This window comes from Eumetopias jubatus, unplaced genomic scaffold (genome assembly GCF_037043125.1).
Source record: "Eumetopias jubatus isolate StellerSeaLion01/CBP00866 unplaced genomic scaffold, mEumJub1_p1.0 scaffold_10, whole genome shotgun sequence".
Classification (NCBI taxonomy): domain Eukaryota; kingdom Metazoa; phylum Chordata; class Mammalia; order Carnivora; family Otariidae; genus Eumetopias; species Eumetopias jubatus.
The window spans coordinates 68,441,866-68,465,081 of NW_028274816.1; the positions used below are offsets into that span (position 1 = coordinate 68,441,866).

General features: G+C 58.4%; 1 protein-coding gene and 1 pseudogene across 1 annotated transcript in view; one reads left to right on the plus strand and one right to left on the minus strand.

Annotated features, from left to right (window-relative positions):
* The window catches only part of RAI1 (retinoic acid induced 1), a 116,842-nt gene that overhangs the window by 35,800 nt on the left and 57,826 nt on the right, over window positions 1-23,216 (plus strand). The window contains exon 2 of the mRNA XM_028089582.2: window positions 3,694-3,832. The gene's annotated coding sequence lies outside the window, so the exon portion shown is untranslated. The remainder of the gene's footprint in view (window positions 1-3,693; window positions 3,833-23,216) is intronic.
* Window positions 1,974-9,359, minus strand: LOC148163329 (uncharacterized; annotated as a pseudogene).

A 23,216-nucleotide genomic window follows, 5' to 3' on the forward strand; every position in this document is an offset into this window, starting at 1 on the left:
AACCCTTAGTACCTGTGCCCAGAATCCAGAATCCGTGAAGAGTGCTTCCCTGAGTGACCGCCAATGTGTCTGTCACGTGACCTGTCCTTGCCCTGATGTTCTCCAGCCCCTTACCCCATTCTTCTCCAAAGGGGCTGTTGGTTCAAAGAGGAGAAAGCCCTGGGCTGGGTCAGCCTCATTCATTCATTCATTCATTTACTCATTTATTCATTCAACACGCACGCACTTAATGTATGTCAGGCACCGTTCCAGGTACAGGAGGGAGCACCAGTGAGCACACAGACAAAAATAACCACAAAATAACCAAATAAATACATTATATGGTACATTAGAAGGTGGGGATGAGCATTCCAGGCGGAGGGACAAGCAAATGCAAAGGCCCTGTGTCTGGTAACCTCACGGAACATCTAGAAGACAAAGTGGTGAGTCAGGGGGAAGGGCAGGAGGTCAGAGAGGTGGCGGGGGCCTGATTGTATGGGCTCTCATCAGACACTTCTGATCACTCTGAAACCTGGGAGGGGAGGGGAGCCTGTCCCTGCCCCCCCTGGTGGAGGGGGCCCATGCTACCATCGTCACACCCCTACCTGCCAATCTGGACCTTTCGGCCAGCTGTGTGGAGGAGGTGGCTGAATCAGGATGTGACAGGGACAGTTTGAGAGGCTGAGGGTCAGGGAGCACCATGATAGGGGTTAGAGGCCAGTCTGCGACTGGGTTGGTGGTCCCCAGCAGGGATTTGGGCTTTTTTGTCTAATGGTGCACACAGTGGGCCTCTCCTCAGCCTCAGGACTGAGTGACCCTGGTTCCCAGGCCAGGTCACTGAAGACAGGGACCAAGTAGTCTGCATTCTAGAGATGGGAAGACTAGAGCCCACAGAGGAGCTGGGCTGCCCAGGGCTTGCTGGCTGGGAGTGGGTGCCCACAATTGGCTTGTTTCTGCTGCATCCGCACGAGGTGAGCTAGCGGTCAGCCCAGAGGGCACCTTAGGGTCCATTTCTGGGAGGGAGGCCTGCCCTTTGCCCCTGGACAGCAGCACTCTGGAGTCTGGGTAGGCTGTAAGATGCTCATGGCCAGTGATTGCCAAGCCTGGCTGTAAGCTGTTGATTCCTAGGCAGAGGGGAAAGCATGTGCAAAGGCGCTGGGCACTTGGGTTGGTTAGGTCTGGGCCAGAGCCCAGGAATCTGTGTTTTTTGTTTCCCATTTGACTCTGTACCAATGGTAGGTTTGGGAGTGACTATTCAAGCCACTGCACAGCCTTAGCTGCCCTTACCGAAAGACCTTGAGGCACAGCAATCCATGAAACCCCTTCTGGTCCCCATTCCCGCCCCCCTTGCCTCACCCCAGCCTGGAGGAGGTTGGGCTGAGGGAAGCACTCATGCTGTGGGCAGAGATGTGTTGCCTGCCACGGCCCTCTCTAAGGAGCCCCCAGGCCCCGGGGAGGGCCAGGCAGGGTGGGGAGGAGGCTTCCCACACCCAGTTGGCTCCTAATTGCTGCGGGAGTGGAGTGTAGGACGTTATGGAGGGGTTGGCAGCGGCAGGGTGGGGGGTTAATAGAGGAAGTCGGGCAATCATTGAACAGCAAAACCTAAGTGTGACAGAGGTCGTGGGTGCGCTCCTCCCCTCTTGGCAGAACGGAGAGGGGCCTGAGCGGGGAGCACAGGTGGGGGGCCGAGGAGAGCGAGACAAACAAGACTGGCAAGCAGGAGAAAGTGGAGAGAGCCAGGGCTGACACGTCTGTGTGATCCCTGGCGCGATAATTGGGCGAACGGACGATAGGTCGGACACGTGTATGGAGAGAAGGGTGGGGAGATGGAGAGACGGAGAGATGAATGAATGAATGGCTGCGTGGGCGGTGAGCCGCCTGGCAAGGGGCGGGCCAGGCGAGCGCTCAATCACAGCCCCGGGGCGCGGCGCCCGCCCGCTACGCTCTGGACGCCCCCCCACCCCAACACCGCGGCCCCTCTCGGGGCGCGTAATTCAGTGCCCCAAGGGCTCTGGAGCCGCTCCCGGCGGCGGCTCCCGGACCAGGGCGAAGAGGGCCTGCGCCACCGCCGCCGCGGGGCTCCGCGCGACAGCCTTCAGCGCGCAGGCTGGGCTGCCCCTCCGCCGCGGGGGGAACCTGGAGGTGCGGTCCCGCCGCGAGGCCCCGGCCCCGCTCTTCTTTGTCTTGGCCCAGTCCTCCGCGGTCTCCAGACTGCCACCCGCCTCTTCGGGCAGCCCTCGCCGCGCATTTCTGGGCTGCTCCGGATCTCCGAGTCTCAGTTCCCGCTGCCCCCAGCCCATAGGCGTCTCCCCCGCCCAGCAGGGTCCCCCAAACCCAGTGCCTCTAGGACCGCGGAGCCGGCAAGAACCAGGATCTCCGGCAAGCTGCGTCTCCGGTGCGGGGCGGGGGGGGGGGGGCGGCGGGATGAAGGCCCCCTAGTCTCCGCCTTCTCTCCCCGCCCCTCCTCCGCCACTACTCTTCGCGCTGCGCCCCGACCCCAGCGCAGCCTGTTCGCGCCTTAAGCGGCTCTTCTGCGGCGGTGCCATCCCTGACACCACGCGGAGCCCCCCTCCCGCCCCCCGCGCCCGCCAGGCCTCAGACCGGCACGCAGAACACAGCCCTACGCAGCCACACACAAGACCGCCTGCAGACACGCACCACAGCCTCGCGTCGACCCACAGCCCGGCACAGGCGTACTGCCCCCTGCACGCGCAGACCCACAACCCCAACAACCGCAATCCCACTCGCAAACAAGCCCACACAGATACACAACACCCCTGAGACACACTCGGGCCCACGCAGACACAATCCTACACACACAACCTTACACAGACATACAGCCCCTCGGACACACGCAGCCCCACATGGGCGCAGTCCCACCCACGCAGTCACACAACCCTCTATAAACGATCGCACACAAACACAACTCCACGCAAGCACCGCATCACTCAGTTCCTCCGAGACCCAGCAACACACTCACAAGCTCGTAGCCAGACCCCCAAACCCCGTGACATTCACACGTAGGACAGACCAGAAAAATACAGCCACACCGATGCACACACGGACCTAATCGCGCAGCCAAGAGCTCACCCACTGGCTCGTAAGTCACTGGAAAAATATTAAAGCGTTTCCCTCCCTCCCCTTCTATCTCCGACACACACGCGCGCGCGGGCGCGCGCTCGCGTACACACACACACACACACACACATACACACACACACGGAGACACTCACCCCCACCCCCAAAGTGCCTCGGAGCCTACTAGCCGGTGACCCTGAGCCCCCGCGGTTAGAGCCGCGGGAGCGTCTCCCCGGCGCCCCCTCCTCCCGCTCCCTACCCGAGCTCACCACTCCTCCCCTCGCCTCCTCCCTCCCTGCCCCCTCCTCCTCCTCCCCTCCCCCGCGTCTGGGGCGCGGGCTGCGCGCAGCCAAGCCCCCTCGTCGCGCGCCCCTCCCCGCGCGCACCCCGCGCCCGCATCGCGCTTGCCGAGTGGATGCGGCCACGGGGCGGTCTCTAATTACCTCCTGTCCCCCGGTGGCCCGTGAATAATGGCTACTGAGGGCGCTCGCAGGGGCTGCTGAGAAGGAAACGGCGGGGCGCGAGAGGCGCGGCGCGCGCGGGAGCGCGAGGGAGAAAGGAGCGAGCCCGGTGCCGCCGCGAGCGGCGGGCGGAGAGAAAGGAATCGTGCGAGCGCTCACATTTTTTTCTCCCAAGGATCTCATCTGGCCGCCGCGTTCTGGAAGAGGCAAGGGGGAGAGCGCGCGCAAGAGGAGGAGGAGAGAGACGGCGCGGGGAAAGGGAGACGGCGAGACGCGCAGCGCCGGCGCCCGGGAGATCCAGGAGGAGCCCGCAGGTATTGTTGGCGGCAGAGCTTTGTGTCTTCGGGGAGGCGGGGGGGCCGTTCCGGGGCGCGAGGGCTCCCGGAGCCCCCGGGCCGCCGCCGCGCTCAGACCTGCCCCAAAGCCGGGGGCTGCCGGCGGTGGTGGCCGCCGGCCGCGGGCACCCCTCCCGCCGCGCCGCGATCTTGGCTGGAGTTGCAGATTTGCCTGTTTGGGGGTTTTCCACGCCGGTTGAGGGAATCGGTCTCAGGAGAAGGAATTTCTTTCTTTCTTTTTTGTTTGTTTGTTTCTTTTCTTTGTGTGTGTGTGTGTGGCCACAGTTTGGTTGTGTTGGGGACTTCCCCCTCCCCTTTCCTCCACAATACGTTGGTGAGAGGTCTCGGCGACTGTGGCACTGGTGGAAGGCTGGGGGCTGAGATGGCGGGGCTGGTGGCCGCTGATGGGAAGATGAGGGACGCCGGAGACTGAAGGAGTTTTGCTCAAGTTCGCAATCTGCGCGCTGGAGCCAGTCAGGCCGGGGAGGGCCGTCTGCGCACCCTGTCCTGCTCCAGGCAACCGGTGGGAAACTTCCCGAGCGCGCTGCCTCCCCGGGGACTCGGCGCCCCCGACGCCTCCGGGCGCTTCCTCCGGCCGCCGCGGCCCCTCCTTGCCGCCTGCTAGCGCTTAAGGTCGCGCTCTCCCCACCCCCGCCTTCCTCCCTCCCCCGGCGGCTTCCGGATCTGGACAGAGCTGGAGGAGCAGCTTCAAACACTTCCCCTGGAGACCCCTCCCCACTCCCCGCGCCATCGCCTGCCACACAGCCCCCCTGCCCTGCGCCCCCCCGCCTCACGCGCGCCTGAGTGGCCAGGCTGACAATGAAATCTCGCGCCTTGCCGTCGGGGGTGGGGGTCGTAGCTGGGTCTCTCTGGGGGCTGCTGACCCAGAGCAGGGGGGAGGGGGAGGGAGGATTTCTTGGGGGAGGGGCTTGTTTGGGTTAGAGACGTTGACGTCGGATGGCGCTGTGCGGGGGAGGGGGCGGGGGCAAGGTGGGGTTCTCGGCCGGGGGTCGCGGATTCTAGCCCCTCTTGGGCTTGCTGATTGGCTGGTGACTTCAGGCACGTCGGGGGGCCCCCCCAACCTCAGCCTCCTCCCCGCAACTCGGCCTCCTCCCCTCCTGTACAATGCGGGCTTCAGAGGTGATCCCGAGGGTGATGTGTGTGTGTGTGACGGAGTGTTTGTCTCCTGCGATCCACAGCAGACGCTGCTCCGGTGACCCGGAGATCCGGACGCCTCGCCCCCTCTCTCAGGGGTGGGGGGGAGGGGGAAAAGGGGGAGGGGAGCTGTGGGAACTTCTTTTCCCACTGGGGCCATGGGAGGGGACTGCTAGACCAGAGATTTTTCTGGGGACCGCAGTCCTGGGGGGGGGTCTTCAACGCAAAGTAGGGGTCGCGGGGTCAGAAGCTTCTCGGCACTCTAAGCGCCTAGATCCTTTTGCTCCTTTGGGGGCGTGGGAGGTGTGGAACGGGTGAAGGCCCAGTTGGAACAGGAGTGGGGGCCGAGAAGAGTCAAGGGAAATCAGCCTTAATTGGATTCCCAGGCGAGCATCGGAGGGAGCTAAAGGGGGCTCCTCCTCTTTCTCTTTCCCGGGGTAGGGAGCCATGCCCGGGGACCCCCAAGCTGGCAACCCGGGCCGGGGGAGGAAATCCTTCTCCCTACTTAAAAAGGGGATTCCTGGCGGGGGAGAGGGGAGGCACCTTGGGGGGCGGTGGGGGACTGCTTTCAGGCAGTTCTGTGGCTGGGTCCAGGAATATAAAGAGTTAACCCTCCCCAGAAATCTGTCAGCCCCCACACAGCAGGGACACACTGTCGGACCCTTTGACGTGCTAACAGCGTGACACTGGCTGACAGGAGCTAGCAGATTCCATACTCTGTGCTTCTCTTCTCGGCAGCAAGCCCCAGGCAGCGGAACAGGACCTGGCTGGGTGGTGCCTTGTTCAGGGGCCTTGGGGGGAAGCAGAAATCAGAACCCAGGGACGGTACAGCAGCCTGGTAGCCGCCTTGTGGCCCTGAGGGAAAAGGGGTTAGGGGCCAGGGTTAGGGAACTTGGAGTGGAATCACCCTTGGGCTGGGGGGGGTGCGTTCTACACTTTGCCCCTGCTCCCCACCTCCCACCCTGAACCACCCACAGCTGGAGGCTTGACCGTTAAGGATGAGTGTCTGGTCTGATCCACAGACTAGACTATGAGACCCTAGCAGCTGAGGGCGGGCCTGGCTGAGGCCTCCCCCGCCCCCCCCCACGCATTTCTTTCCTGCAGGTGAGAAGTGTTCCCTGCGGATCTTAGAGCCCTGGGGCCTGGCACACGATGGGCACTCAGCTCTGGCTGGACAAACACAGGAGTGAATGAATCCGTGATGAATGAATGAATAAATGAATGAATGAGATAGGGGAAAGTTTCTCAATTGGTGGCATTTAGTCATTTAAAAAAAGAACCCTTTCCGACATACACATTTTAAAATATGGTTCAGAGAAAAATCTGACTCGGAGAGAAAGAAGCAAGGTTAATGACAGCAGGCTATGACAATGTTAATATTTTGATGTTGTTCTTCACAGTCTTTTTCGACTGGGGGTTGGTTTGTTTTTTAAAGACTTTGTGGCCATTCTCTGTATTCAGATGTATATCCTGCTTTCTTCGTTGGCGCTAACAGGAGCCTTTTCCTGTTTTGTAACGAACTCTTCATAAACACCCTGGTTAATGTCTTCAGGCTTTTCCAGTCGGGTGGATGTGCCATCATTTACTTACTATTCCCCTTTTGTTCAACATTCTGGATGCTCCTGATGAACGAGGTAGCCAATATATTTTGCACAGAGCACTTTTTTGTGATGTTTAAGAATGATTTCCTCAAAATGATGTTGCTGATGCTGAAGACTCAGACATGCCTGCGGTGGAAGAAATGGGCTTCTCATTTTTCCAGAAGTGGGGCACTGTTCTCCTTCCTTCTTCACAATCTAGAACCTTCTGTCAGCTGAAAAGAGCCTTGGCAATGAATCACCTGTCTGAGCCCCTTCCTTTGACAGAGGAGGAAACCCGGGCCCAGAGAGGGGAAGTGAGTCCCAAGGTCACACAGCAGTTGCTGGGCCTTGCAGCAGCCAAGAACCAGCTACTGATCTGCCATTTTGGTTTCTATTTGTGGGAAGAGTTCCTAGGGATCTTGTAAGCTGACCTTGTCCATTTCACAGGTGGGGGGGGGGCTAAGACGCCAAGAGAGGAGAAGCACCCAGCTTGCCCCTGGCATCGCCAGCTGGAGCACCAGATAGGCTCCTAAACCTGTCACATGCTTTCTGTGTCACGCATACTGGCCCCGTCCTCGGATTCTGGGGCTACCGAAGTTACTAGCCTGTGGTTGACCAGCCATGGAAGCTCTGTTGCCCCTCCTCAAAACTCCTCCTTCCTCTTTGTCATCCCATTCTCCAGAAGGAGAATTTGAGGATCCAAAGCAGGTGCAGTAAGAGGGGTGGGACTGCAGATGTCAGAGGATCCCCGTGGTTGTGCCCTTACCCCTGTGCCTCAGTTTACTTTTCCAAAGACCTAGCTCAGGGTCTGTTCAGGAGCTGGGGGGCAGGTGTTGGCCCAGCTATCCACCGTGAGGGAGTGGGGAAGGACCAGCTTCATCTTAAACTTCTTCTGATCTTAGGTTGACCTCAGGAGGGCCCCTGGGGAGGAAGGGGAAACAGAGGGAAGGAGGGGAGGAAGGGGAGATAGGGAGGGATTAGAAAAGAGGGAGGGGAGGTCAGGAGGGAAGAAAATGCAAATGAAGAAAGGAGAGAGCTAGACCCCTCCACGGCCCGCCCCCCAGCCTCACTGGGCACCCCGGGGAGAGGCTGGGGGACAGCTCTCCCATTGCAGGTGTCAGGGGTAGGCCACGCTGGATGACCAGAAAGGCTGGATGTCCGCGGGGTGGGCTCTGTGAGGGCTGAGCAAAACCGCTGTTGGCTGGGCTCTGGGATCAGAACAATCCAGACCAGGTGGGTGGCAGGGAGGCAAGAGCTCTGAAGCTTCTGTTCCTGGGTTCCCCTGTGGGGCAGGTGGCCGGGCACCCCCAGGGAGGGGGCTGGGGCCCTGGGTGCTTCTAGGGGGCAAGGTGATCGTGGCTCGGACTTCCCATCCCAAGATAGGGACCTTCTGTTTCCCCACTGCCGGGACACCAGCTGGCCGTCGAGGTTAAGCGCAACCCTCTCACGAGCGTGGGTTATTTGGACATTTCTGCAGTGTGTGTCTGTGCTTTGGACACGTCCCTGTGCATGCATACACATCCATGCGTGCCTGTGTGTGCCCATGTCTGTGTGTCTGAGCCTGTTTGTGTGGGGGTCGGTTTGCCTGCCAGCCTGGGTGTGTGTGTGTGTGTGCTTGTGTGTGCCTGTGTCTGTGTGCCTTGGACCCTGTTTGTATATTTCTGAAGGGGTCTGTGTGTCTTCCAGCTTGGGCACGTGTGCCTGCATGCATGTCTCTGTGTGTGTGTGAATCTGTGTGTATCCCTGCGTGTGCCATGTCTGTGGGTGTGTGCATATGTCTGAGAGTCTCTGATCCCATTTGTGCATTTCCGGTGGGGGGAGAGTGCGCCCCTGAGCTTGGGCACGTGCGTGTTTGTCTGTGTGTGAGCACACACTTTCCTCCTAATGGCCCCAAGAGAGATCCAGGCAGCAGGCTTTTGTGCTGCTTTCAAGGTTGCGGCTGGGTGGGTGAAGGGGGGGCGGCCTTCAACTGGGAAAGGGGGGGAAGGCAAAAGAAAATCTTAAAAGACCGTCTTCCCTCTGGTCTCCAAGGAGATCAGCCTGTGAAATGATCCGCACGTTAATTAAAAACGATTATATCCTGATTGAGCCATTCCTGTTCACATCCCCCGGCCGGGAAGGCTGAGACTGAGACCAGAGGGTGGAGAATGGGGCAGGGTCTGGCTGCAGGGCACAGCCCACGGAGGGGAGCGCACCTGGGGGCGAGGGGGGGGCCTGGGGGGGGGAGGCTGAGTGGCCAGGTGTTGAGGGTATATGCCCAAGGCAGATTTGAGCTTCTCCTTCGAATTTAAAAGGCCACCACCCCCACCCTACCTCCTCCAGCCCCCACGTGGTGCTCTGTGAGGTCCCGGGAGCTGGTTGGCAGCCACCAGGCTCCATAGATCCCCACTAGTGCTAGGCACTGGTCCTGTTGTTTACACGGATCCAGAAAGTCTGTGTTTGTGGTTCCCATTTTATAGAGAAGTGACATGCTTGAGGTCACGGAGCCAGGAGTTAGGGACCCCAGGCTGGACCCAGTTCTCTGACTCTAAGCCCCAGACACCCCCCCTTCCTAGCTCCCAGGTGCCCCCAACTCCCATGATGAGGGGTCCTCCCTCTGGGGAGCTGAGATGTCAAGGACGGGCCTCCTTATCCTCCCTGACACCCTGAGATTGTTCCTTTCTGAGGCCCAGGCTGCCCAGGGCATAAGGCTGTGGTGTCTGTTCATGTGGGAAGCCAGATGACTCACTGGCCCTGGGCAGCTCTGGTCTGGCTCTTGTCACCTTCGCCATCCTGGGCAGGGCCTCCTCCTCTCCCTCTCACTGTCCCCCATAAAGTGGCTGACATTTCCATAGAAGAGCAGCCACAGGTGCCCCTTAGTCCCTGTGGCTGGCCACCGTGTACCCATATTCCTGGGTGTGTGCCACCAAGACCTTTCTGGAAAAAAAATCTGGGCCTTGTCACACTCTGCCTTACCCGGTTACCTTGACCCCAGTCAGCCTCGCAAAGCCTGCAGGAGTAGAAAGTAGCCATAGTAATAATAAACCAGGTGACCCTCAGCTTACACCCCAGAATCAAGTGTTGTCATGGTTCATAAGTGATAGGTGCTTGGGCAAACTGGTTTAGCTCAGCATGTGTGCGGATCCAGCTGTCCATAAGGGTGGCCCCCTGCCCTATCCCTTCCTGTCCCACACACTCCTGTGTGCCCAGGCCAGGCTTCTTGGAGAGGAGGACACCCCGCTTTAGGTCAGCCACACCCAAAAGCACGATAGCATTGGCCACAAGCAAGGACTTCTTCCTCTTCTTCGAGCCTCAGTTTCCCCTTTGGGCAATGGGGATCATGGTTATTTCCTGACAGCACTGTCAGAAGAGTAAGGAAATCCAGGTCAAGTTTGTTCAAACGTCTAGCAGCATCGGGACGCACAGAGGGGCTCATTAAGTGTTCATCCGTGCATCTGTCTGTTCAGGGCACCTGTGTGTTAACACGGCAGGGGCCTTGGGTTTGCTGGCTTCTAGGGAGGGAGACATGCTGTACTCTTTCCGTGCTTTCTAGCAGACATTCTGGGGTTGAGGTGACTGTCACCTTAGTAGAAACCTCCAGAGAGCTAAGAATTTCATAGGACCGCCCCCCCCCCCCCGGCAAAAGCATTATCAAAGGTAGAGTGTCTGGTGAGAGGGAGGTGATGGTCCTCCTGGCCCAAGTTCCACATTCTTAGGGGGATCTTGACCAAGGGGAGGGTGCTGGGACCAGAAATGATGTCATGAGGAATTAGAGAGGCAGATCGGACCCAAAAAGTCAGCATCCACCTGTTCCCAAGGTCAGAATTGGAAGAGAGGCAGGCAGATACTGCTGATCCCACAAAAAGCCCTTTGAGCTGAAGCAGGTTGCCACTCTGCCTCCCCCAGGTCATCCCTGCAAGGTGCCACCTCCCAGGAGCACCTTGACCCATAAGAGATCTGCCTTCCCCAAAAACCCTTTCCCAGGGCCTGAAATGACTTCTTTCATCACAGCCCAGGGTCAAAGCATTGAAAGCCCTGCTTAAAATGCAAACCTATTACCTTGGAGGAGTGATCAGAAGCTGAACTCATGTTTGCATAATGCAGGGGCCAGCAACCTCTCAGTCCCGCAGGGCCAGTGGGCAAAGCTAATGAGGGGGTGGGGGCCGTCTGGCCTTTGTGGGGTGCAGCAGCTCAGCTCTGCCAGGGCAGCATATGGGGATGCAGCCCAGGGTGCCTGTCACCCACCTTCTTAGGAACCAGGATTCAGGTGTTCACATCACACCTTTTAGAGACACACACACACACACATCACACCTTTTAGACACACACACACACATCACACCTTTTAGACACACACACACACACACATCACACCTTTTAGACACACACACACACACACACACACACACACACACACACACACACCCTGCCCCAGCTCTGACCCAGGAGGCACTATACCCACCCTCTGTGCCTGGCCTTGAACCTCAGTCTGCAGGGTCCTGCACGGTCCAGCCTCATGCACATCCCACACTTGCCCTGGCCCTCATTAGTGGTCTTAGAGGTGAGGGTGTGGGAGCAGAGGGCCCCCACACAGGGGTGCCGGGACCTGACCGGAACAGGTCAGCCTGACCCGTCTTATACACGCACGACCGACTTCCCGCAGCTGTTGCCATTGACGGGTCTCAGTGGGGAGGGGCGGCCGCAGGCATCTGACGGGCACCTGGTTTATAAGTCGAGTTTCATTTCCTTCAGTCCTTCATTCAGCGTTTGGCAGACGTTTGCCGACAGCCCAGAAGAGGCACATTCAGGCCATGCCCAGGAAGAGTCAGGGTGGGCCTCCCAGCCGAGGGAACACGGGCCCTGGGTCTGAAAGGGGAAGCATTTGACCACAGGGAGGCCTGGAGGCACAAAAGAGCCAGGAGAGCTCTAGAAGGTCAGAGGTGGGAGGCAGAGGTAGAAGCGGAGGCCGAGAAGGAGTCTGAGGCCTTGATTTCCGTGAAGGGTTTTATCCTGAAGGCAGGGAGCACAGCTGGAACCCAGGCTTGCGGTGGAAAATGAGCCAATGAGGAGAAAAGTCAGGGAGGATCAGGAAAAGCACCCCCCCAACTGTGGGGCTGCGTGACCTTTGGCCTGCCGTGAGCCTTTCTGGGCCTCAGTGTCCCCCCTCAGAACTGAGGCCTCCCGTTCTAAGTGGTGGGGCCTGACAGGGCCAGAGCATCCTCCCTCCCTGCACAGAGCTATTGCTGGACCTGCTCCCGAGGGAAGCTGGGGTCTGACCCTGCTCCCAAACTCCTGCCTCAGTTCCGAGCCGCTCCGCCCAGCCCTGCGGTGTCTGAGCCCTGGGAGGGATTATTACCTCTCGCTGGGGAAAGAGGTGGAACTCCTCGGGGACCAGTAATTAAAGCCCAACAGATTGTAATTCCCTAAAAGAAGGCTTGGCACCGAGAGGGAGGAGTGGTACCCAGAGCCCCAGAGAAGACAGGGGGAGGAGAAACGTTGGGGATGAGGGCAGCCTGGGGTCTGGGGTGATACCAGTGAAATCTGGAATCCTTTGACTCAGCAAGGCCTCCCCAGTGCTGGGCCCTGAGCACTCTATTATTTCCGATCTCCAGCCCCTTCCTGCAGGGGAAACGTCCTGCCATCCCCATTTCACAGATGAAGAAATTGAGGCTTGGAGAAGTCTGTTAACTGGCTCCAGGCCCTCTGGGCTCTAAGCAGCTGGGCCGGGGACGAACCCCGGGCCGTGTTTGAGCATGGCCCTCCTTGCTGGGTATTTATGGTGGGGGGCCCAGCAGGGCAGACCTTCCTGCAACCCCTTCTGAGATACCCCCTGTGTTTGGGGTCTTCTGTCTGTGGGAGGAGAAGGAGGCTCATGGGTCACACTGTGGTGACAGAAGGGAGTTAGTTGGTCGTTCCGGGCTGACACTGTCATTCACTTACTCACCCACCCTGGGATGCCAGGCAAGAGCTGCTCTTCTCAGGGGCATCTCCTCATCTGTAAAAGGTTCGGATAATCTTGGGGTTCCTTGTAGCGCAAACCGTCGGATTGGCCAGTAGGGCAGATCCTGACAGCAGAGGTAAGTAGTAACCTTTGAGAATTCCTGCGCCCGCCCTCCCTCATTCATCCTAGCAGTACCTGCTGAGCCCTTTGTCATGTGAGGGGGGCTTCAGCTCTCACATGCTATGGGAAGGTGGGCTCTGTTAGCATCCTGTGACAGCCAAAGAGGTCACAGCTGCTCTGGGGAGAGCTATCTCCTAGAAAATTAAGACACACTTTCCACAGTCCTGCTGCCCAGCGTTTGCCCCATGCCCTAACTCCCCTACTCTGCACTTCACTGCCCCCCCCTTCCATGAGCAGACCTCCCTTCCTCCAGGGAGAGGTGGAGAGACCAGGGCTTGAGAACCCAGACCAGAGACTGTTGGCTGGTGATGCCCTCAGGTGCTGTTTGACCAGCACAGGGTTTTAAAGTTTCTTTATTTATTTGAGAGAGAGAGAGAGCACGAGCAGGGGGGAGAAGGAGAGGGAGAGAGAATCTCAAGCAGACTCTGCGCTGAGCACGGAGCCCGATAGGGGGCTTGATCCCATGACTCTGAGATCACAACCTGAGCCGAAACCAAGAGTCACGCTCAACCCCAACCGTGCCACCCAGGCGCCCCAGGGTTTTAAATATAACTTGAGATTTCACATAAAAATCCTACTTTTTGCTTCTCTGGGACTAGAAACCCGCATGCCCACGGGGGGGCTGGCTGCAGGCAGAGCTGAGATGGGCTGCCACCTTCTGCCCGGTTCCGTGCAGAGTTGCCCCCCTGTGTAGCCCTTGGTTCCCATCCTGCACCCCGGCTCTCACTGATCGTGGGCAGATTACCTCTTTGAACCTCATCCGTAAAATGTCAGAACCAGGGGACTGATTCCAAACTGTGTCTTGAAGGTGTTTTCCAGAAATTCTCCAGGCAGGGGGGAAAAAGGGGGGGGGCAGGTACAGGAACTGCCTGGGGAAAGATAGGGAGGTCCCAAAGGGCACAGAATAGTTGAGAAATACAGAGCTCTCCTCGCCTGCTACCTACGTGCTTGGTGAAGCCTGAACACTGAGGCCAGTTGGACTATGTTGGTTCCATAACATGATTCATTCATTCCAGCCATTCAGACGCCCCTCGCAGCATCCCTAACCAGAGCACCACCGAGGGGCCTTTTCTCCTCACTTTTGCTGGACAGAGAAAAGTGGAGGGCAGAGAGGTGAGGTGACCTGCCCTGGGTCCCAGCAAGGGGCGGGATTCGGACAAGGGCCCTAATTCTCGACGACGGGCCCGGGGGCTCGTTCTGATCTAAGACACTGTAAAAATCGGCTCTTAGGTGATCTGCCTTTTCCTGTGCATTTTAAAAAATGCTCTTTTAGTTAATATGCGGGAGGGATTTCGATGTGCTCGTACATAACCTTTTGCTGAAGCGACAGCGTGCTATAAAAGGGTCCCAGGAGAGCTGGTGTAATTTGGGCTGTGAGGGACAGAGAATACCAATGCAGACCTCTCCAGGAGGCCCACTGCTCCTGGGAGCTGGGCGACCCGGGGCGGGGAGGGGGGGCTCACCTCACCATGCTGAGGCCAGGCCTCCAGCTCTCTCCCATTTTGCACCCGGGGACCACATATTTGTTCAGATCATGTTGGACTGTTTGGCTTTCTTTATTCCCTCACAGTTTTGAGTGAAGGTCTCAGTTCCTAGAGGAGGAGGTCTAGGTAGAGAGAACAGTGTCCAGGACCCAAAGGGACTGTGAGCGGGATGGTGGGACAGACACGGGAGCCCCATTTGTCAGCAAGAGGTGGCCAGTTGGCGAGGTGGCAGGCAGAGGGGCCCATGCTGAGGGCAGATCAAAAGGCACCTTCAAGGTCTGTTCAGCATTTGCCCTTGGTCCCAAAGGATCCCAAAAGGGGCTTGGGAGGTTTCAGTTAATTGAGGCTGATTCTAAATCAGGAGGCTTAATAAATGGTAATTATCGTCCTGTGGGAGCAGACCAGAGCTGCCAATGCTGCTGGGAACAGAGATCATGGATTCAGGGCCCCTTTCCCCTCCCACACACCTAGAGGCTCTGAGAACTTCCACCCACAGAGGTGTCAGGGATAGACCTGGTACAGACCAGGGGCCGCCTCCTCCCTGTGTGTGGGTTCAGGGCATGGAGGTGTATTGCGTGTGCGTGTGCGTGTGCGTGTGCGTGTGCGTGTGCGTGTGCGTGTGCTGGGCCACCCTCCACCCAGCCACCTCCAGGCCCCTTACCTGCCCACCTGTCAAGGGACAGAGAGAAGGGACTCTCCCAGGCGGAATCTCAGCAGGGCACAGGCTTTGGGACTCCAGAAAGTGGCGCCGTGTGGACAGAGGTGACAGCGCACGGTTTTGGTCCCACCCAAAGAGGAACTTCTGTCATTTAGAGTGGCCCAGAGGGGGCCCCGGCTGCTCCAAGGGGCAGGGAGTGTTCCATCTTTTTTTTTTTTTTTTAAGATTTTATTTATTTATTTGAGAGAGAGAGAATGAGAGATAGAAAGCTCGAGAGGGAAGAGGGTCAGAGGGAGAAGCAGACTCCCTGCGGAGCTGGGAGCCCGATGTGGGACTCGATCCCGGGACTCCAGGATCATGACCTGAGCCGAAGGCAGTTGCTCAACCAACTGAGCCACCCAGGCATCCTGGGAGTGTTCCATCTTAACAGCTTTGCGAGCAGAGGCCAAATGTGTACCTTCCTGTCGTTTGCAGTCCCTTCTAAGCCCAAGTCCTGGCACGGGGCGTCCCCCCCAGCTGACACACAGCAGTCCCTGAGGCTGCTCCCTCTTGCCAACCCAGACTGGCCGGAGGGACCAACAAAGGGCTTCTGCCCCTTGGGGTCCCCAGAACTTGGCCCAGAGAGACCCAGGGCGCAGGGTTGAGGACGATAGTCTGTCACAGCATATGTGTGATGGTGGACGCGAGTGTGTATCTGCGTTGTGTGTGTGCATTTGTATGTGTTCTGTGCACTTGGGTGGGCAGGGCCGCAAGCGTTGAGTGTGGCTGGCTGTCCATGCAGGGAGTGTGTAGTGTGCGTGGCTCTGAGCCGAGGGAGGCGGGCTGGGGGTACGTGTTCCGTGCACTTTGCAGGTATTGACCATCAAATGCGCATGAGTGCGTTTGTGGCGATGGATTTGTTTGTGGCCAGGGTGTGTCTGTGGGGGTGCTGTGCGGAGCGCCCTCTCCCCGGTCAGCTCCTTCTGGTTTGTTTTTTGTTTTTTTTTTTTTAAAGATTTTATTTATTTATTTGAGAGAGAGAGAATGAGAGATAGAGAGCATGAGAGGGAAGAGGGTCAGAGGGAGAAGCAGACTCCCCGCTGAGCAGGGAGCCCGATGCAGGACTCGATCCCGGGACTCCAGGATCATGACCTGAGCCGAAGGCAGTCGCTTAACCAACTGAGCCACCCAGGCGCCCATGGTTTGTTTTTTTATCCCACCGCAGACCCCCACCACCCTTGCCCCCAGGTCAGACCTCAGGAGCTCCCAGTTGCCCCGAACCCTGACCATCCACACCTCCACTTACAGGGGACTTGACACCTGCCAGCCCAGGTCTTGATCTCTTGTGCAGGCCCGGCATGTGGCTGAGGGACCCCAGGGGACCATAGGGGCAAGGGAGAAAGAGCAAGAGGAGGCCTCCTGGTCACTGCTCAGCCCCTCCTCGGAAGGTCCTGAAGGAGGTGGGTTTCTGAGTCTCTGCAGCATCTGGGCCAGAGACCTTTCTGGAGCTACCATGGGCATCTCCAGAGATGGAATGTTTTTAGAACATGAGACATGGCACTTCTGGGGACAGGGTGAGGACATTTCTAGAGAGGAGACGGAAAGCATTTCTGGAGGAGGGACAGTTTTAAAGATGTGGCATTTTGGGAGATGAAGCATGAACATCTCTGGAGATAGGGGAGGGCCTTTTCTGGAGTAAAGATGAAGCCTTTCTGGATTCCAGACATTGCTAGAGATGAAACATTTCTGGAAATGGACTATTTCTAGAGATAAACTGTAGTACCTCTGGAAATGGAGTGTTTTTGAAGATGATGCAGGAGTATTTCTGGGAATAAAATAGGGCATTTCTGGATTTGAGGTATTTTTGGAGCTGACATGGAACATCTCTAGAGATGAGATGTGATATTTCTGGAAGTGGAACATTCTTGGAGCTAAGATGGAGCCTTTATAGAGGACACTGGCCTTTGTGGAGCTCGATTATATTTGAAGATGAGAGAGGATTTCTGGAGATGAGCTGGAACCTTTCTGGAGATGGAACGTTCTGGAGCTGAAATTTTCTGGATTCAAACCAAGCATTTCTGGAGAGGAAATTTGTCATTCTCAGAAAAGGATCGAGGATGGGATATTTCTGGAGGTGGTGTTTTCTGGAGACGAGGGGGCCATTGCTAAAGCTGGCTGCTTGCCTCTCGAGGAGTCGATGGGGGAGCATCTCTCGGGGGGACCAGGAACACCCCCCTACCTGTAACCCTTGTTTTGCAGGAGATGGGCCTGAGGTCCGGAGGGGAGGCTCCTGCCCAGGCCCACTCCTCCTATGAGTGGCAGAGCAGGCCTTCTGGGGACCATTCCAGAGCCACCCCCTCCTCAAGGCCTGTGCTGGAATCCTCCCCAAGGGAGGCCAGAGCCCTCTCAGTTCTGTTCTTGGGGTCTCTGCCCCTATCGTTGTGGGGCCCTGGCAGGAACAGGCAGTGACTGAATGGTTAAATTTCATTTGATTCAATTTCTTTGGAGCCATCTGAGGCTTGCTCCCCAGCCCCCTCTGCCAGGAGCCTCCACCCTCTCGAACCAGTATCCGCCCCGCCCCCCACCTTGAAGCAGCCCTGAGGTTGGCCTTGCTTCGGCAGAAGGAAACTGGGGGGGGCGGGGGTACAAGGCTGAACATGGGTGAAGGCCCAGGTCGCTGCTCTGGCCCTAGGCTGACCGTTGCGGGGGAGGGGGAGGTGTGCCAGGCCACCTCCCCCCCCCCCAAAGAAGCGGCTAGAGAGGCCTTGTCGCCACTTGAGCCGGCCTGGAGCCCCAGAGTAATTATTTCTCTTCCTTAATTGAAATTTCAGCCTCAGTGATCCTGCCTCAGAAGTGTGAGGTGGGGGAGGGCGCCTGGTGGGGTGGGAGAGGGCGGGGAGCCCCCTCCCCTGCCCCCAGAAGGCAGGAGGCAGCGCCAGCATCCAGGCCCCAGGCTCTGGTGGGGGGCATGGGGTGGAGGGCTGCCGCTCAGGGAGAGGGGTGTCAGGGCTGGGCATTGCTTATGGCACACACTGCAGTTAGAAAGCTGAAGCTTTCCCCTGGTGGCTGGGGAGAAGGCTGAGACGAAGAGGAGGCTAGCCTGAGGCAGGTATGCAGCCGGGGGCCGCCTGTGTGGAGGGCTTCTGAGCCAGGGGCGTGTGAGGGAGTGGGCAACGTCGGGAAACCACTGCCTCCTCCCGGATCTGGCAGGGATCTGAGGGGGTGGCCTGGGGGGCTGTGACTCAGGCCGAGCAGGCCATGATGGCGGCAGGCCCAGTTCCTGGTTCAGGGCTGGGTGAGGCAGCTGGCCTGGTGGGGTGGGGTGGGCTGTGGCTGGTGGGGGCAGCTGAGGAGGCTGTTTTCCCAGCTGCGGTCAGGCTGGGCGGAGCATCCGGGCTGGGCGCTGGGTCACCACACACACACACACACACACACACACACACACACACACACACACACACACACTCTCTCTCTCTCTCTCTCTCTCTCTCTCTCTCTCTCTCTCTCTCTCTCTCCCTCCCTCTCCCCCTCCCCTTCTCCCTCTCCCTCTCTCTCCCCCCCCTCTCTACCTGGGTGGTCCCTGCTACCCCACAGGGCCTGAGGCCTGTCTGCTGGTGGAAGCAGAGGACTTGGGGGCCCAGTAGGAAGTGGGGGGTTGGGGGGGAAGCCATGAGCTCCAGACAGGCCAAGGGTCCACCCCTCCTTGAGCTTCTGAGGGGCGGCTCTGAGTTGCTCAGGCTAAATGTACAGGCTTCCAGCTCCTACCCACATTTGTCCAGACTCAGGCCAACGCAGGCCCCATCACAAGGGAGCAACTGTGGTTGTCCCTGCCCCCAGGCCCTGGTGCTTGCCCTCAGGGTCTCAGTCTTTCCCAACTGGGAAATGGGATTTGCTGTCAGCTCAGTGGAAGTTTTCAAGGCTGCAAGCCCAGGCTGTCCCTCTCGCTGTGGTTATGAAGAAATGTGCCGAAGCCTGAGCAGGCCCAGGCCAGCACCCTGCACGCAGTAGGAGCTCAGGGAATGACAGCGATGTGGTCATCAGTGTTGTGACTGAGATGGTGTTTTCCCGGCACCCAGAAATGGCTGTCAGGGGAGCTCCCTGCCCACGGCCTTCTCCACCCCTGGGTGGGCAGGTTTGCTGACAAGGGAGACTAAGGTCTTTTGGAGAAAGGACAGGGTGGGGAGAGGGGTCGGGAGGTGGCTGCCTCCTCCACGCACACAGCTCCCACGCTCACACACTGGGCATCACACACATCCATTAAGAGCGCTCTAGAAAACCCGTTGAGGTGAGAGACACACTCAGCAAGGCCCTGTCGCTGCAGCTCGCCTGACCCCTGGATTGCAAAGTTCACAGCCCATCTTTGGGGGCTGGGGGCTGCCCTCCAAGGAGAAGTGGGACAGAGGTGGATGCACGGAAGGGAGCTGGGGAAGGGAAGAAGGTGCCAGCACACTTGTGGTCATTTGCTTCGAGAGGGGGAGGAGCACAGACACGGGGAGAGATGGGGAGGGATTGAGGATGCAGGAGACAATCTGGCAGCAAGGGGCGGGGTGGGGGGGGGGCCCTTGGAGCCTGAGCTTGACCCAGCTGTGGAATGTCTGCTGCTTGCCTGGGCTGTGGCCCCCTCCGCCTGCAGCGCTTGGGGAGCTCTGTTCTGGCTCAGCTCCAGACATCTCCAATACCGGTCCCTTCCCCTGACCTCCCGCCGCCACAGTGGCCCCCCTTGCCCCACGGCTTGGGGATTTTGAGGCCTTAAGCCACCAGTGGCCAGGAGCTGGGCTGGCTTCTCCCGGCAGTGGGGGGTTGGAGGGGACCGGAGCGGCGGGGGCGGGGGCACCCCAGAGGCCACCTGGGGTGGCTCCCAGGCGCCAGTCCAGCCCCGTCAGTCGGCTGCTGAGCCGACCTGTCACCCTGGGTCCAGAGAGAGGGCAGCCCCTCCCCCATGCACCCAGAGCCAGCATTGCTGACATGACTCACCTCACGGGTGCAGACTACTCCCTCTCCCCACTGGGGGGAAGCAGGAAGCCTCCTGAGGCTGCCGCCAGCATCCCAGAGGACATGGGGATCGCTCACCTAGGTGGGTCAGACCCCGTGCTGCTCTGGTGTCCACCTAGAGCCTTGGGAGACCCTCCGGGACCTCCCGTGTTTAGGAGCATAGGGGGTGTGCAGACACACAGGGGTACACCTTTGCAGTCCGGTGGACAGGGGCTCCCGGGTTCTCCTCCATCCAGACAAACGCTGGGTCCCAGGGGCCAGTGCTGTGCTCTCTTCCTCTGAAACACCTCCCCGAGGCTCTGAGCCCTCCTAACATGGCTGCCCCTGGACAAAACTGGGGTTCCTGTCCCCCCTGATGCTCCACATCCACCCTGTTGGAAAAGTGGGATGTCCCCACTCAGCCCTGGAGATGGCCAGCTTGGGGAGGGACCTGACACTGTGGCCAGAGAGTGGAAGAACTCACACCAGGCTACATGGGCCCATCAGTGGTGGGGCCGGGATTCGAACCGGCCTCTGCAGACCACAGCTCCCGGGGAAGAGGGGGTCCAGGTAGCACAGACCTGTGGGACAATGCTCTGTCTTGTATTTATTTCTGACCCCTCCCCGCCTTGGCCCACCTTGGCAGGCCTCAGGGCAGACCCTCTCTTGGTTACCCCCCCCCCCCCCCCCGCCGGAACAAAACGACCTCTACTAGACATGCCAAAGCGGAGGCTTCAGTCAGAGCAAGGTGAAGGGAACTCCATCTCGGCCTTTTGTTACTCAAGGAGGGAGGGTAGGGAATGGATTTGCCCTTGAGCTGGGAGAGAGGGAGACCAGGGTGCGGGGCAGGCATGCTCAAGGATAGGGCAGGGGCAGACATACCTGAGACCAGACTTCTCCCTAGCGGGGTAGGGCACCAAGAGCCTGGTGGTCATTTTAGTATTCAGCGTGCACACGCACACACACAGACACGCGCGCTCTCACACATAACACACACTCGGATGCACTCACATGTGTCACTCCCATTTTCCCCACTACCCTCTGAGGTCCCCTCCAAGCCAGGAAGCACAGGAAAAAAAAAAAAAAAAAAAGGGAAAAAGAAAAAGAGAGATTAGTGGGAAGAAAATCTGATTCTGGAGTTACCTTAGTTACCAGCTCTAATGACTCGTGGGGCGGGCTCAGCCACCTTCCTGTGCAAGAGGACCCTCCCTCCCAGGCCCCTCCGTCACCCCATTAATAAGATGGGGCCCTTGTTCATGAGTTCTGCAGCAGAAAAGGAAGAATCAAGGACTTTTCAATAAGAGAGAACTCCCTGGGTGGTTTTGAATAGTTGCTTTTTGTGTGGCAGCGAGGGACTGGTCCTCTCCTCGGCGCCCTGCCCTGCCTGCCTCCCTCCGCTGCTCCGTCTGGAGCCGCCTGCTCCCGGGTCTCCAGATGGATGAGCTTGTTTCTCGGGAGCCCGGGGAGCCCGGTCCTTCATTGTTCCTGCCTTTCCCTCCTGACACCCTCAGCTTAGCAGAGGCCATGGGCAGCCTTTGCATCTCAGGAAAGCTAGAGAATCCCCAAGGTGATGCTAAAAAGGCTTAAACCTGGGGAGCATGGAGCACCTGGTCCCTGTCCTGCACCTGGGGGAAACAAAGGCACGCTCCCCGCATCCCTTCCCTGGGTGCTGGGCCTGCTGGCCTCGGCCAAGCTCATGGCCATTGCTTCCCTGCCAGCAGAAGGGACGTGAATGGAGGCGAGGCTGGCCAAGGGGAGATGACAGTGGAAAAGGAGAGACAAGCAAATCCGTTTTATCAGACGCTGCATATCTTAGGAAAGCACATTTCAGCTCTTTTGGCTTTTGGCAAGCTGGTCCTACCCTTTAATTTTCTAATAAAAAGGAATTACGTTTGCTGAAAAGGCAGTAACCAGCTTCGTGTCAGTGTCTTTCGTAGAGACCATAATTCCCGTCTTGGGTGCCTGCCGGCCCAGGGCGAGGGGGTGGGCTCCTGTGGCCAAAGGTGGCGCTGTACAGGGGCCAAGGGGCAGGGACACTAGGGCAGATGGCAGGCAGTGCCATGTGGCTTTGCCCTGCCCACCCTGCCCCGGGCTGGCCTCAAGCCATGGTTCCAGGCTTACCACCAAGGCCCCAAGACTCATAGCAGACACTTAATAAATATTTGTGGCATGAATGAATGCATGAATTTTTATTGCTGAGACCTGGGGAACCTGGCAGGATGCTCGGGGGGCCGGATCTTTGTCAAATGAATGAACGCATGAGTGCATGCATGAATCCATGCTCCCAGAGTCTGAAGTCACCTATCTGGAAGGACTTACCAACCCTGTACCGCTTCCCTGCACCCTCCCCCCAACCACCCCTGGCACTGAATTCACTGGAAACTTGCCAAAAATCATCTTTTTGAAAATACATGTTTGTTTATTTTTTTAAAGAGAAAACAGAAGTGTGTAAAGTTGGAAGTTCGGGTCCCCACAGCTCCATGCTTCAATCCCTGGGGTCAGAGGCAGGGACGCCCATCCTTTAGCCCTTCTCCTGTCACTGGGAATTCTGTGCCTTAGGTCCACTTTGGGGTTTCCTCCAGGGGGACCCTTCGGCACACACTGTTCTGTAGCATTGTGGGGCTCCTCAGTCATCCCCCGCCCGCTCGCCGGCCTGGGTCACAGGAAGCACACAGTAGGGCCTTATGTAAGGGCCCTGTCTCTGCAGGGTGGACATGGGGACAGCATTTTTTGCTGTTACAAATACCTTCATTCCAGTCCCAGTTTTAAACAAGCTCCTGTAGGCAGAATACTTACCACAGGTGGGCACGTGATAAATGGTAGCCTTTGTAATTTGGAAGGAATCTGGACTTGGTTCCATGCTCCAACCATCTCTTGTACTCCCTCTGTGTGCCAGGGATCCCCACAGTTCCAGAGGGGTGAGGAGCCCCACCCCCCTGAGCAACAACATCCAGGAGCCCAGCTGCCCTGCACCCCAGCAGCCCATCACTGTCGGCACCTGGGCACTGTCAGACTCATTTGTGCCCCTGGAAATACCAGGGCATGTAGGCAAGCAGATCTCACACACAGCATCCTTTCTGGGGCTAACCCCAGTGTGGAGGGGTAGAGGCAGCCCCGCCGCTCACTGCCCCATGTCCAGCTCCCAGGCACCGTGCCACCACACTTCAGCCAGCAGACATGGGAGCAGCCTGGGGCTCATCCAGCGGGGCACTTGGGAAGAGACACAGAAATGGCCAGCATTCTGTCCTTGGGCCTGCCTGAATCCCAGCCCCTGGGCGTGGTCAGGAATCGGAACTATAACAAGCCCCTCGGGGACTGCTGTATACCAGCCAGGACCGAGAACCAGTACAAGGCGTAGCAATATCAGGGACATCTGAGGCTGGCCTGGTGCTTTCTGCAGCTGGGCAGTGGGAGAGCTGATGGGCTCAGGGTGGGG